Source organism: Myotis daubentonii, chromosome 7 (genome assembly GCF_963259705.1).
Source record: "Myotis daubentonii chromosome 7, mMyoDau2.1, whole genome shotgun sequence".
Taxonomy (NCBI): Eukaryota; Metazoa; Chordata; class Mammalia; order Chiroptera; family Vespertilionidae; genus Myotis; species Myotis daubentonii.
In genome coordinates this window covers 69,361,850-69,379,214 of record NC_081846.1, presented here as the reverse complement: position 1 = coordinate 69,379,214, position 17,365 = coordinate 69,361,850, and the positions used below count along the sequence as shown (strand labels likewise).

The 17,365-nt window shown below is 38.2% G+C and overlaps 1 protein-coding gene across 6 annotated transcripts in view; it reads right to left on the bottom strand.

The window, feature by feature from the left end:
* The window catches only part of GTDC1 (glycosyltransferase like domain containing 1), a 368,745-nt gene that overhangs the window by 305,460 nt on the left and 45,920 nt on the right, over window positions 1-17,365 (bottom strand). The gene's annotated exons all lie outside the window — the stretch shown is intronic.

Genomic DNA, 17,365 nt, shown 5'->3' with positions numbered 1-17,365 from the left:
ATATTATCTAGCACAGTAACTAAGATACTGTACCAATCTGTAGTAGCTGCTACTGTGCCTGGTTATACAGATATCACTCTAGCCCTGTAAGGAAAGTAAAATGAAAGCAGATGGCTGGAAGGTGAAATACCATTTAGTAGGAAATTACAATAGTCCCTTGATTGGGCATAGGTACAGACTTACAGCCACATTTCCTTGGCTTAGCAATACCTCTTCCCTTACCCAGCAATGATACCTCAGACAAGTCACCTCTTTCAGTACATATTTCCTGACCTGCAAACTGGAGTAATAAATGCTAGCCTTCCTATTTTACAATTTGATTATGTTATTTTAAATAAAAGATACATTTTAAAGTGTTTCACACACTATAAAATACTTTGGAGAACAGGAAGGAATGAAGAGAACAGCACAAATTTAAGAAATATCTTCAAAAAGACTCAAGGACATTAGAGACATTTGGAGACACCCTTATCCAAATAAAAAATGTCAAGGTATTGAGAATGCTTCTTTAAAAGAAACCCAGAGATTCCGAGGGGAAAACACACTGAAGGAGATGCTTGGTCAAGGTCCATTCGGACGCAAAAGGACATGTAAATAAAAGCAGGTGCGAGGGCAGGACTGGCTTTGGGTGATGGGCACTGATGTGAAGTGGAGCTCTGAGAACTGCCAGCAACAGCCATCAGAGTGACATGTAAGAAAAATGATGATTTATCTATTACACAAATGCAAAGAAAGGAGAACTAAAGTTGTAATATTCAAAATGCAGTAGGCAAATACCTAGCAAAGGGCAAGGACAAAACCCACCCCATAAGAGAAGACAGGTATTACGAAAAATGTGTGGGCAGCAAAGCTCAGAGCAGAAATCCAAAGTACATGCAATAGAAAAGCCAAGGTCAGGTGGCATTAGCATGTCAAGGAGATTGAGAACTGAGGGGGGGAAATCCTCTACCATTGGCTAGAATGTGGTCACCAGTGACCTTCAAGAGTGCAGTGCCAGTACAAAGGTGGGACCAAAGCCAGATTGCAAGGAGTTAATCATAATTCTATGATCCTAACCCGAAATAGCAGCTGCCAGTAAACTGAAGGTGAAATTCACAGATAAGAGAAAAGCGCATTTAATAATTGAAAGGGGACAAACTTTATCTCAAAAAAAGCTTCTTAGGATTTTTAACACTTCCACAGGAGGAGGAGGACTTTGGTTTTTCAAAATCTCCCAAAAGACATATGTAAGTAGCAAAACACATGGAAGTTAGATTTTGCTGCCACTGAAGGACAAAAAAAGAGGTTACTTAGCCCTACTAGTGGCCTAAACCTTTGATTACAATTATTCACATGCCCTAAATAAGGCATTTCAGTAACTAAGTTATATTAACTATTACAGGCAAGTCATAATATCCTTTAAATAAATTACATATTACTAAAAGAAGATTAGTTAATAGCATTACTATGTTATATTTAATAAGTAAACATTACTTTCTAATGACCCAAATTTCCATTTTTTAATGTATATGTATATCTAAGCAAGACATATAGATATCTTTTTGTGGTTTTGTTCATAAACTACACTAACTGATATTTTATTTAAATAAGTACTCAGAGTTACTTTTGATTACATTTAAAGGTATAATACGCTCAAAAAGATCAGTTAAAAATAAAATCATTCTAAAAACCATAATGTGGAAAGATGAGTAAAACTCAGGAAGAGTCAGGCTGCCAGCATCTGGCTTGAGGCAGGTCTTCAAAAGAATAGAACAAACAATGCTAAAGTCTGTACATAACCACAAAGGACCATGAATAGACAGAGCAAACTTAAGAAAAAAGAGCAAAGCTGGGAGCACCAAGCTTCCTGATTTTAAATTATATATATTGCAAAGCTACAGTAATCAAAACAGTATGGTACTGGCATAAAAACAGACACACAGATCAATGGAACAGAATAAAAATCCCAGAAATAAACCCATGACTATATGATCGATTAATTTAGAACAAAAGGAGCCAATGGGGAAAGCACAGTCTCTTCAATAAATGGTGTTGCCCTGGCCAGGTAGCTCAGTTGGTTAGACCATTTTCCCGATTTGCCAAGGTTGTGACTTTGATCCCAGGTCAGGCCATATACAAGAGGCAACCAATGAATACATAAAAGAGTGGAACAACAAATCAATATTTCTTTCTCTCTCTCCCTCTTTCCCTCCCTCCCTCCATCCACTCTTCCTTCCTCCCTCCCTTTCTCTCTGTCTCTAAAATCAATAAATAAAAATGTTTTTTAAATCAAACTAGACCCTATTTTTACCACACACAAATTTCACTCAAAATGGATTAAAGACTTTGAACATAAGACCTAAAACTGTAAAACTCCTAGAGTAAAATATAGGGAAATAGTTTCTTGACATCAGTCTTGCTGACAATTTCTTTATTTGATAACAAAATCAAAGGCAACAAAAGCAAAAATGAATAGGTGAAACTATAGCAAATGAAAAAGCTTCTGCAGGGTAAAGGAAACCATCAACATAATGAAAAGACAACCTACAAAAAATATCTGCAAACCACATATCTGATAAGGCATTATTAATATCCAAATTACACAAAGAATTCATACAACTCATGAGCAACATTTCAAAAAAAATCCAATTTAAAATGGGCAGAGGATATGAATAGACATTTTTCTAAAGAAAAAAATACAGATGGTGAACAGGCATAAAAAGATGCTCAACATCATGAATCACTAGGGAAATACAAATCTAAACCACAATGAGATATCACCTCACACCTGTGAGAATGGCTATCATCAAAAAGATAAGAAATAACACATGCTGGCAAGGATGCAGAGAAAAGGGAATGCTAGTGCACTGCTGGTGAGAATGTAAATTGGTGCATTCACTATAAAAAACGGTATGGAGGTTCCTCAGAAAATTAGAAAATGGGACTACCATATGATCCAGAAGTTGAACTTCTGGGTATTTATCTGAAGGAAACAAAAACACTAACTCGAAAAGCTATCTGCACTCCCTTGTACATAGCAGCATTATTTACAATAGCCACGAGATGGGAACAACCTAAATGTCCATCAATAGAGGAATAAAGACAATAAAGTAGATGCATGAAATGAAATATTATTCAGCCATAAAAAGGAAGAAAATCCTGCATGTACAACAACATGACTCATACAAGTAAAGACAAATACTATATGATCTCACTTACCAGCAGAATCTAAAAGCAAACAAACAAACAAAAACCTTATAGATACAGAGAACAGACTGGAGGTTAGAAGAGGCAGGGGTTGGGAGCAGAGTGTGGACAAAATGGGAAAAGGTGGTCAAAAGGTACAAACTTCTTGTTATAAAGTAAATAACTCATGAGAATGTAATGTACAGCCTGGTGATTACAGTTAATAATGCTGTATTGTATATTAAAAGTTGGTAAGGAAAGAAATCTTAAAAGTTATCATCACAAGAAAAAAAATTGTGTAACTATGTGTGGTGATGACTTATTGTAGTGATCATTACGCAATATACACATATATTGAATCATTATGTTACACCCCTAAAGCTAATATAATGCTACATGTCAATAACATGCCAATAAAAAAATTTGTTAAAAATTTTTTCTAAAAAAGGGAACGAGGGAGAACCAAGATGGCGGCGATATAGGCAGACGTGTCCCAGGTCGTGTCCCGGAGCAAATGGAGCGAGCAGCTGAAGCTAGTAACACTCACACCGAATTGGCGAAATTGCTCAGCTGGTGAGAGGGTTTATAGCCGGGAAGAGCAGAACTCCCCTAGTAAGGTAAAAAAAAACCAGGGATTTGGGCAGGAAAGTTTGCCAGACCTCTGAGCACAGAGAGTCGGAGGGAGACCGCGTGGCAGACAGCCGCATCCCCTGGGACAGGCACAGCCCCTGACGGGGGAAAGGAGAACCGCGGGATTCCTGGCGCCGCCAGGGAAATTGAGAGCTGGGTTCTGTGACCGCGGAGGACTGAGCCTAAAGGGGGCAGCCTGAAGAGCTGACCTGACCATGCAGTCCCGGTAAGAGAAGAAGCTTACAGAAACCAAGCCTTCCCCGTTTCCGCGGCCGGCATTTGTTTGTTTGTTTTCACTGAACCCTGTTCATGGGACATTTCGGATACAGACACTCACCTGTGCTGAAGAGAGGGAGAGTGTGCTGAGGAGTGGAATCTGGGGAGAGACTGGGGAAAGAGGGGTAGCCGGGAGAGGTGGTAGTGAATTGAGTGCTGAGACACCCCAGAGCCCGGGACTGGGGCAGCCACCCGCTCCTGAGAGGGAGTCTCCTCCCCCCAACCCCCAGGCAAGGAGCACAGCCACACCCAGATTCCACCCTGTACGAGATCAAGGATTAAGATAACCTGATCAGTCCCTGGGAGTTAACAGGGTCTGGCCTATAGGGGGATTTTCAATCCCAGCAACAACATAGCGCCGGTAACTAACTATTACGCAGTCAGCTCTGGGCAGTGAACTTCCACTGGGCAGAGAGGCCCTATAGCCTCAGAGGCCAACCCCAGAACACTGCCACCCAGAGGCTGACCCACAAACTGACTCTTTGCTAAACACAAAATAAGGCAGTCTGGGAAATAAATGCGGCATGCTTTAAAATAAGGACTGTGGTTTACAACACAGAGGAACAGTATATCGCAGGGAAACTCAACACTCTCCTGAATACCTGGAAGGTCTAAGGCGAGCCACACTGAAGAATAGAAGAAACGAAGGACCTTCACTACTGCAATTTTTTTTTCTTTTTTCACTTTTTAACTAAGAAACCAATTTTTTTTCATTCTTTTTTTTTCTGTTCTTTTTTTTTTCTTTTTTTCTTTTTTTTTCTTTCTTTTCTTCTTTTTCCATCACCTGATTTTACCCTTTTAATTACTACCTTCTTATTTTTAACCAGTATTATTACTGCTACCATTTTACCATTTTTTTTAAAGTGCCATTTTATTTTTTCTTTATTTTATTTTGGGATTAGTGTTCACCATTCTATTTTCATCGTTATATTATTGGTTGTTTCTAGTTTGCATTCATATCCAGGGAACTGTTGCTGGAATTTGTTGGGATTAATGGCTGTTCTATAGGAGTATTCTCCTCATATAAAAAGTCTCTTCCCTCTTCCACTTCATTCTCTCTTTTCGCTCTTTTTTTTTTTTTCTTTTCTTGTCTCGCTTTTATTTTCCCCCTTCCTTTTTCCAATTTCATTTTTGCACTCCCTTTTTTTGGTCCCTACTTTTCTTTTCCTTTTTCTCTTTTATCTTTTTCTCTTCCTTCTTCCTTATCCCCTAATTCTCTTAATTCAGGTGGTCACCTTTAATTGGGGTTATTAATATCGTGAATATATTTGTGTATAGTGCCTGGTACGTGGTGCCTTGTTGTGTTGTATTTTGTGCCTTTAAATCAACGCAGCAGATCCAAGCAACAGCAACCTCCTGAGCACCTCATCCTCTGCTGAGGAACAGCAGCTGTATGTGAAACCTCGCCCCACCAGCCGGAAGAGCCACCACAGCTGTGAACAGCACCCACCAGAGGAGCTGCTGCCAACTGAAGAGCAGCTGCTACCGCAACCGCCCGAAGAGCAACCAGACCAAGGAGTCACTGCCACCAAGGGAGCAACCACTGAACAACTCAACGTCTAGATATGTCAGTGAGATCAAACATGGGTAGACAAAGAAACCCCCAAAGGAAAGAGAAGGAGGACTCTCCAGAAAAGCAGCTAAGTAATACAGAGGCATGCAACATGACAGATAAAGAATTCAGAATAAGGATCCTAGAGTGCATAAACCGGATGGAGGAAAAAATCGACAACCTCTGCAAGAAGCAAGAAGAAACAGATGAAAAAATCGATAACATATGGAAGAAGCTAGAAGAAACAGATGAAAAAATCGATAACATATGGAAGAAGCTAGAAGAAACAGATGAAAAAATCAACAACCTAAGTAAGACCCAAGAAGAAATGAAGAGTGATATAGCTGCAATGAAAAACTCCATTGAAAGTATCAACAGTAGACTAGGAGAAGCGGAGGACCGAATAAGTGAATTAGAAGACAAGGAAGCAAAACACACCCAAAATGTACTGCAATTGGAGAAAAAAATTAAAAGACAGGAGGAGAGCCTAAGGGAGCTTTGGGACAACATGAAACGAAACAACATACGAATAATAGGAGTACCAGAACAACAGAAAGATGAACAAGGATTAGAAAACCTACTCGAAGAAATAATATCAGAAAACTTTCCTGAGGTGGGGAAGAAAAAAGTCACACAAGCCCAGAGAGTCCCAAACAAGGTGAACCCGAAAAGACCCACACCAAGACACATCATAATCACCATGGCAAATGTTCAGGACAAAGAGAGAATCTTACAGGCTGCAAGAGAGAGACGGAAAGTTACATACAAGGGATCTCCCATTAGATTGTCAAATGACTTCTCAACAGAAACACATCAGGCCAGAAAAGAATGGACTGAAATTTACAAAGTGATGCAAAGCAAAGGACTGAATCCAAGAATACTCTATCCAGCAAGGCTATCATTCAAACTTGAAGGGGAAATAAGAAGCTTCACAGACAAAAAAAGACTAAGGGAGTTTGTCACCACCAAGCCAGCATTGCAAGGAATGCTAAAGGGACTAGTATAAAAATAAGAAATAAAAAGCTCAGAAAGAAAACAGCCACACAAAAAAAGAAATGGCTACAAACAAGTACCTTTCAATAATAACTTTAAACGTAAACGGACTAAATGCTCCAACCAAAAGACATCGAGTGGCTGAATGGATAAAAAAACATGACCCATACATCTGCTGTCTACAAGAAACCCACCTCATTAGAAGGGACTCACACAGACTGAAAGTGAAAGGATGGAAAAATATCTTTCAGGCAAATGGAAAGGAAAAGAAAGCTGGGGTAGCAATACTTATATCGGACAAAATAGACCTCAAAGTGAAGGCCTTAACAAGAGATAAGGAAGGCCACTTCATAATACTAAAGGGATCAATACAACAAGAAGATATAACCCTGGTAAACATATATGCACCCAATGTAGGAGCACCCAAATTCATAAAAAAAACTCCTGGAAAATATCAAAGGAGAGATCGACAACAATACAATCATATTAGGGGACTTTAATACACCATTGACAGCACTGGATAAGTCCTATAGACAAACAATCAGCAAAGATACAGCAATCCTAAATGACTCACTAGATCAGATGGACTTAATAGACATCTTCAGAACACTTCACCCCAAAGCCAGAGAATATACGTTCTTCTCAGGTGCTCATGGGACATATTCAAAAATAGACCACATATTGGGTCACAAGCAAAGTATCCCCAAATTCAAGAAGATTGAAATCATAAAAAGCGTCTTCGCAGACCACGATGGCATAATATTAGAAATAAACTACAATAAAAACAACCCAAAATACTCAAACACCTGGAAGCTGAATAGCATGCTATTAAATATTGATTGGGTTACCAATGAGATCAAAGAAGAAATTAAAAACATCCTGGAAACTAATGACAATGAAAACACAACAATCCAAAACCTATGGGACACATTGAAAGCAGTCCTGAGAGGGAAGTTTATAGCTCTACAGGCCTATCTCAAAAAACAAGAAAAAATGGTAGTAAATCATCTAACTCTACAACTCCAAGAATTAGAAAGAGAGCAACAAGAAAACCCCAGAGTGAGCAGAAGGAAGGAGATAATAAAGATTAGAGCAGAAATAAATGACATAGAGACCAAAAAAACAATACAGAAAATCAATGAAACCAAGAGCTGGTTCTTTGAAAGGATAAACAAGATTGATAAACCTCTAGCCAGACTCACCAAGAAGCAGAGAGAGAGGACCCAAATAAATAAAATCAGAAACGATAGAGGCGAAATAACAACAGACCCCACAGAAATACAAATGATTGTTAAAAAATACTATGGACAGCTTTACTCCAACAAACTAGACAACCTGGAGGAAATGGACAAATTCCTAGAAAAATACAGCATTCCAAAACTCAATCAGGAAGAATCTAAAAATCTCAACCGGCCAATAACTATGGAAGAAATTGAAGCAGTCATCAAAAAGCTTCCATCAAACAAAAGCCCAGGACCAGACGGCTTCACAGGGGAGTTTTACCAAACATTCAAGGAAGAACTAAAACCTATCCTCCTCAGACTACTACAAAAAATTCAAGAGGAAGGAACACTTCCAAGCTCATTCTATGAAGCCAGCATCACCTTAATACCAAAACCAGGTAAAGACAACACAATGAAAGAGAATTACAGGCCAATATCCCTCATGAACATAGATGCCAAAATCCTCAACAAAATCTTAGCAAATCGGATCCAGCAGTACATCAGAAAGATCATACACCATGACCAAGTAGGATTTATCCCAGGGATGCAAGGATGGTACAATATCCGCAAATCAATAAACGTGATACATCACATAAACAAGTTGAAAGAAAAAAACCACATGGTCATATCAATTGATGCAGAAAAAGCATTTGACAAAATTCAACACCCATTTTTGATAAAAACTCTCAGCAAGGTGGGAGTAGAAGGATCATACCTCAACATAATAAAAGCCATATATGACAGGCCCACAGCCAACATCATACTCAACGGACAAAAACTAACACCATTTCCCCTAAGAACAGGAACAAGACAGGGATGCCCCCTCTCACCACTCCTGTTCAACATAGTACTGGAAGTGTTAGCCATTGCAATTCGGCAAGAAGAAGAAATAAAAGGCATCCAAATTGGAAAAGAGGAAGTAAAACTGTCCTTATTTGCAGACGACATGATATTATACATACAAAACCCTAGAGATTCCATCAAAAAGCTACTAGACTTAATACATGAATTTGGCAATGTAGCAGGATACAAAATTAACCCCAAGAAATCTGAGGCATTTCTATACACCAATAGTGAACTTTCAGAAAGAGAGATTATAAAAACAATCCCGTTTACCATTGCACCGAAAAAACTAAGCTACCTAGGAATAAACTTAACTAAAGAGGTAAAAGACCTCTACTCAGAAAACTACAGGACGTTGAAAAAAGACATAGAGGAAGACATAAACAGATGGAAGAACATACCGTGTTCATGGATTGGTAGAATCAACATCATTAAAATGTCCATACTACCCAAAGCAATCTATAAATTCAACGCACTTCCCATTAAAGTACCAACAGCATACTTCAGAGATCTAGAACGAACTTTCCAAAAATTCATCTGGAATAAAAAAAGACCCCGAATAGCTGCAGCAATCCTGAAAAAGAACAAAGTAGGTGGGATCTCAATACCAGATATCAAGTTGTATTACAAAGCCACTGTTCTCAAAACTGCCTGGTACTGGCACAAGAATAGGCATATAGATCAATGGAATAGAATAGAGAGCCCAGAAATCGGCCCGAACCAATATGCTCAATTAATATTTGACAAAGGAGGCAAGAACATACAATGGAGCCAAGATAGTCTCTTCAATAAATGGTGTTGGGAAAATTGGACAGATATATGCAAGAAAATGAAACTAGACCACCAACTTACACCATACACAAAAATAAACTCAAAATGGATAAAGGACTTAAATGTACGACAGGAAACCATAAAAATTCTAGAAGAATCCAAAGGCAAGAAAATCTCAGACATACGCCGAAGAAATTTCTTCACTGATACAGCTCCTAGTGCACTTGAAACTAAAGAAAAAATGAACAAATGGGACTACATCAAAATAAAAAGCTTCTGCACAGCAAAAGAAACCATCAACAAAACAACGAGAAAACCCACTGTGTGGGAAAACATATTTGCCAATGACATATCTGATAAGGGCCTAATCTCCAAAATTTATAGGGAACTCATACAACTTAACAAAAGGAAGATAAACAATCCAATCAAAAAATGGGCAAAGGACCTAAATAGACACCTTTCAAAAGAGGACATTCAGAAAGCCAAGAGACATATGAAAACATGCTCAAAGTCACTAATCATCCGAGAGATGCAAATCAAAACAGCAATGAGGTACCATCTCACACCTGTCAGACTGGCTATCATCAACAAATCAACAAACGACAAGTGCTGGAGAGGATGTGGAGAAAAAGGAACACTTGTGCACTGCTGGTGGGAATGCAGACTGGTGCAGCCACTATGGAAGACAGTATGGAGTTTCCTTAAAAAACTGAAAATGGAACTCCCATTTGACCCTGTGATCCCACTTCTAGGAATATATCCCAAGAAACCAGAAACACCAATCAGAAAGGATATATGCACCCCTATGTTCATAGCAGCACAATTCACCATAGCTAAGATCTGGAAACAGCCTAAGTGCCCATCAGTAGATGAATGGATTAGAAAACTGTGGTACATCTACACGATGGAATACTATGCTGCTGTAAAAAGGAAGGAACTCTTACCATTTGCAACGTCATGGATGGAACTGGAGAGCATTATGCTAAGTGAAATAAGCCAGTCAATAAAGGAAAAATACCACATGATCTCACTCATTCATGGACAATAGAGACCATTCTAAACTTTTGAACAATAATAGATACAGAGGCAGAGCTGCCTCAAACAGATTGTCAAACTGCAGCGGGAAGGCCGGGGAGGGTTGGGGGGCAGGAGGTAGGGGGGTAAGAGATCAACTAAAGGACTTGTATGCATGCATATAAGCATAACCAATGGACATAAGACACTGGGTGATAGGGGAGGCTAGGGGACTGTCTAGGGCGGGGGGATAAAATGGATACATATGTAATACCCTTTGTAATACTTTAAGCAATTAAAAAAAAATATTTTTCAAGTTAAATTAAAGATTGCATTGTGGATAAATAAATAAAAATAAAAATAAAAATAAAAATAAAAAAGGGAACGAAGGCAATTGTATCTCACTCACCAAAACTTTGCCCTAATTTCAAAAGTGTGGATGGTATCAAGTTACTTCTTAGCTTTTTTGCATAATAAAACATTGTAACAAATTAATAAGTACAGACATAATAGAAAAATGTCATTTGGGTCAAGTTTTATCTTTCTCACCTCCAAATCTACAGTCAAAAATACTACTTACAACAAACTGACCATATAGAATTTGCTCTATTTTGATTGCCAAGCAGTGGAAGAAATATAATGAAACACACCAAACAAAATGAACAGAAAAAAAGAATCAGTACACCAGAAAAACCCAAGTTTCCTGGACTCTGACTAAGACACATTACAGAATTCGTAAGCCCTGGTTTTAGCGCAGCCCAACCCATGAATAAACCATTTAATTTCTAAACTACTGAGTTTTCCTCGGTTAGTAAAGAAAAATCTCACCTACTCCACCTACTTCTAAAACTGTTGTGATGATAAAATGAAACAGCATATGTAAGAAATATAAATAATTACATTTGTGAAGAATTATAACTATACACACAGAATTCACAAATATAAGGCAGCAATCCATCAATCATCATTTTATAGTACAGATGGATTATTTTAATGAATTCATACAATATGCTTAACGAAATCTTAATATTATAATGCCATTCATTATTTCAATTATTCTCTGAACTTTCATGGACATACTTAGTTGTAAATGACAATCTAGTTAAATCTTGATCAATCATGTTAAGACTTTTACACTGTTCATAAGGTTGTTTACTCAAGAAAAAAATAATAGCAGTTAAATTCAAATTGGATAAAATATATTTCTTAGCTTCTCTTCTAACAATCTTGTAGGAAAGAAAAACCTAATTAAATAACAGACAAGATTATTACTATTTATATTTCATTTGGCAGAGTTCACAGAGGTCTTTCTTCTTCTTATAGGTCTGAAATCACCTCTACTAAAGATACAACTCTAATTCTTATTAAATATTGTTTTCGAGATAGAACCGAACTACTCAACTGTACTTCTTTTTCTCCATAGAATAGTCAAACCTTTCTACCTGATTTTTCAAAGAGAGTGAGTATAAAAATTTTCGTTACATTTTCAAGCAGAGGTTTGGTCTTCTGTTAAAATAAAGTAACTGCATAGAAATAGCTTTTAGATAAAATCATCATGTCATAAAACATGACAGTAGGCACAAGCATTTGAAAAGCACTTCAAGGGTGACCCTATTTGCTCACACTCTAGAAATAAACATATAATCCATGCTGCTTTCTTAATCACTGCAATCTAAATATTGAACAGCTTGGCTCCCGATATTATTTTACCAGCATACAGGAGAAACCAGACTGGCAATTGGGATGAGATTAATCAGTATAAGAATTATCCATTTTGGAGGCTTAGGTCTCTCTAAGACTGAGACCAGTCTTGAGGCTAAATGTAAATCTATAAGAAAGAAAGCTTGCCTTCCAGTACTTTCCTACATGAATACAGAGAAATCACCGATAACGAAGTATTTCAGAGTAGACAATAATATAAATGCTCACATTTAACCTAAGGCTCCAGGAGGTGAGCAGATTTGAGGTGATGTCTGAAAACACGTCAGTGCCTTTTTCTGCAGGGCTCTTCCACAACCCAGCCCTCCAAGCTTGTCCCTCCATCTCTTTCAATTCACCACCCTACCTTCGCAGTTTCCTGAGCAAGCCATGAAATAACTGGAGGAAGGGAAGATGAAAAAATTTATTTCACTACCTTGGTGGCTCAACCTGAATCTCTGGTTTAAACATCTCTGACAATCAATAAATCTTAGCAGAAAGGGAAGTTACACACACACACACACACACACACACACACACACACACACTTACAGTTGAAGCTTCTGTGCACCCATCCCTGATCCCATTTCCCTCCCTCTTTCCCAGAGGAAACCACTTTGCCAACGTGTGTCTATCGGTCCCATCACTGACTATTTAAACATCACCCCCATGTGATTGCTTTTAAAGACTTAAACTCCATAACCCACAGGCTGTGACTGATACTGCCCTCTGTATGGCATCTAGTAAAGTAATTGGCATACTGTAATCATTTCAATGTTACAAATACCTCTAAAAATTAATAAATATTTAGTAAAACTAATTAAATAGAACCATACATTATGATAAGGAAAACAAATCTCTTCCCTGTATTTATGAAACTCAGCTAGGCATCTATTATGTACAGTTGTTCCAAAAATTCAACTTATTGAAAAACTGGATTTTTAATTTAAAAGACTGAATAAACTTTAAAATTCAAAAAAAAAATTCAGTTTGGAAAAATACATCTTTCATGCAAATAATTCCCTATAAATTCAGTAATTATAATTTATTCTGATTTTTTTGTTTCACCACATTAGAAGGTATTTTCCTATATTCCCTAGGCAGCAACAAATAACACCATGCATGAGGATTGATATAATCACATGCCAAAAAAGACAGACCAGCACCCTCACACTCCAAACTCCCCTCTGTGGCTTCTTCATGTCCCATATGTTGCTAATAAAACTGTTTCAATCATACCTATGAGACAGTTTTACTGAACAGTACCAGGCCTCTTGATTCTTCATAAGGCAAACAATACCACCAGAACTGTTACAAATGCAAATTTCAAAACTGAGGTAAATAGTGTGTGTGTGTGTGTGTGTGTGTGTGTGTGTACATAGATACATATGTATATTAGAGCACAGAAACTTGCACTAAAACCACAATTCCAATGTCTGATTTTTTAAAATATATATTTTTATTGATTTCAGAGAGAAAGAGAAAAAACATCAATGATGAGAGAGAATCATTGATCAACTGCCTCCTGCACACCCCCTACTGGGATTTGAACTCACAATCTGAGCATGTGCCCTAACCAGGAATCGAACCATGATCTCCTGATTCATAGGTTGATGCTAACCACTGAGCAACACCAGCCCAGCTCCAATATTTAATATTTAAGCTCTTAAATGCCCGGCAATGTAGAAATATAGAAGGTTCTAGCATCTGACAACAGTATGAAAGTCAAGAAACAATATGTGTATTATCATCCTTTTATATAGTAATATGATTTATTCAAATTTCTGACTGCTAAGAAATTATGACAGCCAGAAGTCTTGTAATAATTATAGATACAAAAAGGAAGGAAAAAATAATGGAACATTTAAGAAACATTAGAAATTTCACAAACATACTATATTGATAACAATCCAGTATTCATGTGCCTGACTTCCCACTTCAGGATGTTAAACATTTCCATCACATTGTAGTTAAATTCACCATATGTAAAGTTTTCTTATAAAACATGAATGCTGAAAGTATATGATTAACAAAATATTTTTAAATAAAAAAGTCTGTAAGCACTGCTAATATAGGAAAATGCTCAATTAGATCAAGGCAAATGCATCTCAATTTTTTCGAGAAAACTTCTCCTGGGGACCCCTCCCTCAAATGTTACTACAACATAACCTCACTTAGTAAGTCCTCTGGGGCAGGACTCCTTTTACTAAGTCAGCCAAAGAACAAAAGGGATATGAGGAATTCTAGTCTCCTCTGAACTGCCAAGGCCACAGATAGGAAACACGAGGCAGAGGTGCTGGTTCAAGTACAAATATTTCATTTTTGAAAGAGCTATGGCAGGTACAGCAGATTTATTCTCAACACTCACACAACCCCACTCTAGCATGTCTTACAACGCAATGGTGGCTAGAAAGCTAACGGGTACTTTTGCTAGACTCCTTTTCAACTTGAGATCTGCATGTGCCCTAGGTTTCCCAAGCAGGAGCACTCCTAGGAAACCAGGAAAGAGAGACCCAAGCACAGGCAGGTCAGCCCATGCAGCAGTGATGGCAAGCAAGATGATGGTTCTTCTGGTGCCAGCATCAAAAGCCAAGAATCCTCAATCCTCATTCAGCGGCTTCCAAACCTAGGCTGGGCAGCCCGGTTCTTCCGCAGAGACGGCTCTGGCGTCCCCGGAAAGCCAGCTGAAAGTGTGGCTCCAGAAGTTATTCCTACCAGCTCAGCCTGGAGTCTTTCCTCTGCTCCCTCAATGATCCCGTGAACTATGACAACTTAGTAAGTCCCTTCTGCTTCACCCGGCTTTAATGATTCTGTGAACTGCCACTAAGAGCCCTTTCCAATATATGGGCCAACGGAACAGGACCCATGAAATAAATTTCCAAATACAATACCCAAACTAAGCTTTAAAATATAAACCTACTGTTGAATAACAGTGTGAATGCACTTAATGCTACTAAATTACATGTACAGAGTGGGACAAAAGCAGGTTTATAATTGTTCACATGGAAAGTAATATAATAATTAATAAAGAATAAACTCTTTTGTGTACTCACAACTGTAAGCCTACTTTTTGCCCCACCTTGTACTTAAAAATGGTTAAAATGGTAAATTTTATGCTATGTATCTTTTATCACAATAAAAAAATATTTTCATAAACATACTTAAAAAACGATATTCAGGCCTAGGAATCAAGAACTCTTAGATCAACTCAGTTTTGTAAATTTACTCCTTTTCCAATAGTATCAAGCAAGTAAGTCACTTAGTCTCTTGGTCTGGCCGCTTGGCCTCTAAGAATAAAACGTGGAAGAAATCTCAATAAAGAGTAGGGGTAAGACAAACACGAACATTCTGTAATGGGTGAAGTGGAAGAGGGGGTTGAGGACAAGGCAGTATTTGTGGCAAAAATTACTATGCGATTACTAGGAGCCAAGGGCTTTACATATATCCTTGTTTAATCCTCTCAAGAACAACACTTGCCCAACCCATCACAATAATGCAAAACCAGGTGCTTAATCCTTTTCTTACTGATGACAAAACAGAGGAAGGAAGCTAAGCAACTTGCCCAAGGTGCACAGCTAGTGACTCCTGGAGTAATGACAGATCAAGCTCTGACTGACTCCAAAGCCCTGGCTCTTTCTCTCCCACATTTCTCTTACCGACTGCCACGGCCACAGTGCTCAGCAGTCAAGGGCTAATTAAATTATCCACCGTGATGGAATCATCGCAGAGCCAGGGAAGCAATTCCTGAAAAGTGTCACCCAGACCATTAATAGAGTATGCCCTGTAGAGTCAAGTGTGATGTTCAAACACAGAAATAACTAGATGATGATGATTATGATGATAATAGCATCCAGCCACCATTTACTGAGTGCCTATTATGTTTAAAGTGCTTCATATACATTACTTCATTTAATCTCCTGACCATCCCAGTAAGAAATACACAGTAGGTGTTACCTTCATTGAACATGAGAGGCAGAGAGATTGGCAACTCCGTCCAAGATCACACCGCAAGCCAAGTTCAGAGCCAGGATCTGAACCCAAGTCTCTATGATGCCAAAGCAGGTGAGTGGGAACTACCATTTACATTTCCTTTCATCTTCTAGAGAGCCAAACATGGACCTTATACAGATAATTAATCAATAAATAAGTGATTTTACCAAATGCACAATAAAGGTTCCACAGATTTAACAGTCTAGTGCTGGCACAGAGTGAAAAAACACAAAGAACTGATAACGAAGAGCCCGTCCCTGAAGATCAGTGTACGTTTGCCAGTAAAAGCGAAAGGATCAAAGCCCCTTTCCTCAGACTCTTGCAGCTGAGCACACTCCTCACGTCACCTCCCACCACAAGGAAAAGCTACAGACATGCCTTGCTCCAGCCACACACTACCCTGCCCTTGGAGAACTGTATGAAAGCAAGGAAATCACCTGAAAGGCATCTACTCAGCAGGTCGGCTGGGGCCCGAGCATTTGCAACTTGAACACACTCCCAGGTGGCACTGCACCAGACCGTGCTAGTTTCAATTATTATCATCCTAAAACTTCTTTTTGTCTTACAATTTCAGCTACCAAAGAGTGATGAATTAGGAAGATGGCGTTTATCTTCTCTTTGGTACAGCATGGCTTTAAAATTAACAAGCTGGAAAATAGCCAAAGGATTGGCAGAGTGGAAGCTAGGGAGGACTACATAGTCTACATCCAGATAATCAATAGGTACACGAGACCTTTGAAACTATCAACGCCACATGTAATATGCGTCTGTTAGAAGTTATGAGGTTGGGTGTGGAGGTAGAGAGAAGGGAATAAAATTTGAATAAATGAAATAAAATTCGAATAAAGAGAATAAAATTATAAAGTATATAACTACCATGTAGAAACTAGCACAAAGAAAAAAATGTTGCCCTAGCCCACTACAAAACTGTACTTTTTGAGAAAAAATAGGCCTAACTTTTAGTGAAATACCATTAACAAACATTTCCCAAATAAACAGTACTACTCTTAACAGAATCAAAAGTTAAAAGTAACAGGAATTCAGTTTATTCCCAGATGATAATAATGAGCTGCAAAAGGTCAAGAAAACCCAAAACAGTACATACACAATGATGGAGTCACTGTTCTCTTTTATTTACAAACAGAGAGAGAAACTTAATTATTTAGTATCATTATGACAGACACACCCATATATGGAAATAATAGTTTGT